The sequence below is a fragment of the Acyrthosiphon pisum genome, chromosome X (assembly GCF_005508785.2).
Source record: "Acyrthosiphon pisum isolate AL4f chromosome X, pea_aphid_22Mar2018_4r6ur, whole genome shotgun sequence".
NCBI lineage: Eukaryota > Metazoa > Arthropoda > Insecta > Hemiptera > Aphididae > Acyrthosiphon > Acyrthosiphon pisum.
Window position 1 is genome coordinate 59,036,115 of NC_042493.1, and position 3,400 is coordinate 59,039,514.

The window sequence follows — 3,400 nt, forward strand, 5'->3', positions numbered from 1 at the left end:
TAATACCCAGATTTTAAATATTCTATTATGATACATTAAAAAGCATTCAACAATTTTAAAAATGCTTACCTTCAGTTAAATTACCTAGTAAATATTTCTTACTTTTTTTATTGGACAAATCGGCTGTGGATCAAATGCTTTATACCAACTGGACCATATTTGGTTATCCTCCCTTAATTTAGAACAAAGATCTCTAAATGTCCATGATTGGAAATATTCACAGTTCACACCTTCTGGATTACAACGTTGAAATACTATTTCAATCTTAAAAAAAAAATTACATGTACAATGTCATTGAAAATCATATCATGGTTTAAACATAACTATTAATAACATTATATAAAAATATCAAAAATATCAAACATATAAATAATAAGTAGTATATTTTACTATCTATATTATTGCATAATTGTTATATATTATTCTAAATAGGTATAATACAATATTTAAATACGGTATAGTATACTGAAATGTTTTATTGTTGGTACTTTTTTCATATTTAATAGTATTAGTCAAAGTACATGTTATCTACCTTGTCAATTGTTTCTGGCGATTCAATCGATATAAATCCGTTAACGAATTCTTTATCTCTATATTTGTCAATTGTATAATTTCCAGTTATGTTAGGTTGAAATGAGAATTTTTTAAATCGAATAATATAAGTTAGCAATGGATTATACTGAAAATTATTACAGTCATGTAAAATAATTTATTTATTATGTATGAAAGTTAAATAGCATCAAATCATTAAATAACAATATAATATTTTACTACAGTAAGAACATGGTTTTGTATTAGGTATACTTACAGCTGCAAAAATCACATTTTCAAAACATTTCCCAATGAGCATAATAAAAAGCAATTTTAAGAAAAACATTTTTGTTTCCTTGCTGGAATGGAGTGCCGGTCGCTAGTTTATTTCTGAGTAAATTATTGCATATTGAAACCTTTTATTCAAAAAATGTTTGGTTAATACAATGCTTACACAAAACCTAGTTATTGTTCATTATTGCTTATTTAACCGAATATTTACGTTATTATTAGTCAGTCATGAATAATAGAAATTAGTTATAAATGAAATTACGATAATAATATCATTATACGTTGGTAATAATAGATTTGTTTGATAAATTCATCACAATGACTGCGTGCCAGCCAAAATTGTCGATGTCCAAAAATGTTTAAATTATTTTGTAGTATTTATATTTTTTTATAGTCAAGGATTGACAATTTTAAACAAGGTTTTTCATCAGTTCATATTGTTACCAAAAAAATCTAAAAAGTTTTTGTCATTTAAAAATATTATTCATGGGTATATGAAACCTTTAGAGTAGGTATATTATTATTGTATTTTATTGACACAATGATATTTTTAAATGCAATTTTTTTGTCAAAAATTAATCAATCTACTGTAACACTATAATGTCTAATATTAAAATAAATTACTTTAATAACAGAATATTATAAAAAATACTTTATTTTATTTATTTATAAAAATCATCATACATTAACAATATATAAACAAATACAATTTTATGATTATTATTCCTTTTTAAGCTGAACTTATGTTTGAGATTCAGCGTACACATTTATTGTAAAATAATTAAAATTATAACACCTCAACATTAAAAATAATAATAATAATAATAATAATAATAATAATAATAATAATAATAAATAAACAAACGAAATAAGTTATTATTTATACATTATAAAATAATTGAATGCTTAACATACAATTAGGAAATAATATTAATAATTAAAATATAAAGTAATATTAATAACCAATTATAGGTACACATTTTTTTCAGCACTTCCTCGATTTGACTGATATGGCATCAAATTAAAATATATGGGCCCTATAAATAGTCAACAAATGACCAACTAAAAACATGTGGTTTTACTGGTAATACGCTCAACCCTTAGGAAGACCCTTCCAAAGTACTTTTATTTAAACATTATTAAATACTATAATATATTGTTTTAAATCTGTCTTAAAATGTCATCACCTAGTCTTAAACTAATATACCACAGTCCATAATATTGATAAATCGATTGATGCAATGCAAACTAAAAAATCATCAAATATGCATTTAAAAATATGCACTTATGCACCAAAAAGTTAAAAATATGCGGTTAAACATGCAACCAAAAAAATTAAACTTCATATTCTATTCACTGGAGGTACATGATTTTCAAAAAACCTTCAAAATATGAACTAAAAACTTAAAATATGCTCTTATAATCAAAAATATGTCTTTAAACCCAAAAATGTCAAAATATGCAAAAATATGCACTTAAAACTTTGAGCTTTTGGTCACAAACGTTATGAAATGTATTGTGTATTTACTCTGTATATAATAAAATTAACCAGAAAAAATATGCGAATGCATGAAAGTCCTTGCTCTAAGTCTAATGATTCATTATAATACCTAAATGATAGTAAATTGTATTCGTATAATATTGATGTTGATCATTGAGAGGACGCTAGTACGCCACATACGCATGTGTTGTCTCCGTCTAACGAGTTCGTAACATAGCAAGTTTTACGCTCAGCACAGAACACGTGAAGCTACGTTAGTTTAAAAATTAGAGTGAATTGACCTAATTCTTATCCGGAATGCGAGTTTAAATTAAATTATGATGAATAAAATTATTTTGTCTTTGAACCTAAAAGAACCTATTTAATTTAAAAATTCCTGTTCGGTTCCGGTACTTTATTTATTAGAATAAATAGGTTTCGGTTCCGATTCTTAATATTTTAAAAGTTTCGATTCCAGAACCGGTTCTTTTTGATTCGGTTTCAGTCCCTGGTATCCTCTTCTCGACAATGTTATATAGGTACATCGTACATAAACAAAATATAAAAGTATTATACCTATACATAGTATTTGGCGATTGGTGAGATATAACCGTACCAATACAATTGAGGTAAGTATATCGTACATCATCAATAGATGTCAAATAATAAAATTAATTATGGACATAATATTGTCATTGGATTAGGTGGCCAGGTAGGTACCTACTCATACGTAAGTTTAAAGTTTTTAATTTTCAGGTATTGAAACCGATATTGGATAACGATTTCGAATACCAGTAAAAACCATTGAAAATCGAAAACGTTATTTAAACTGAAAGCAGAATCAGTGAATTCTTAAAGTGCGTAACATAGCAAATTTACGCTCAGTAGATCACGTTTAGTTCAGTTGGTTTAAAAATTAGAGCGAATCACCCTATTCTGAAACGTGATGGTAAGATCATTCTACCTATCGGACCTATCTGTGTTTGTATTTGAGTTTTTTACGATAATTCCGTTTTTAAGTGAGTTATGAGCATTTTAATTTACGCTAATAATATATACTCAAAAAATTGAGCTATCGTGAAAACCCACATGCAAACA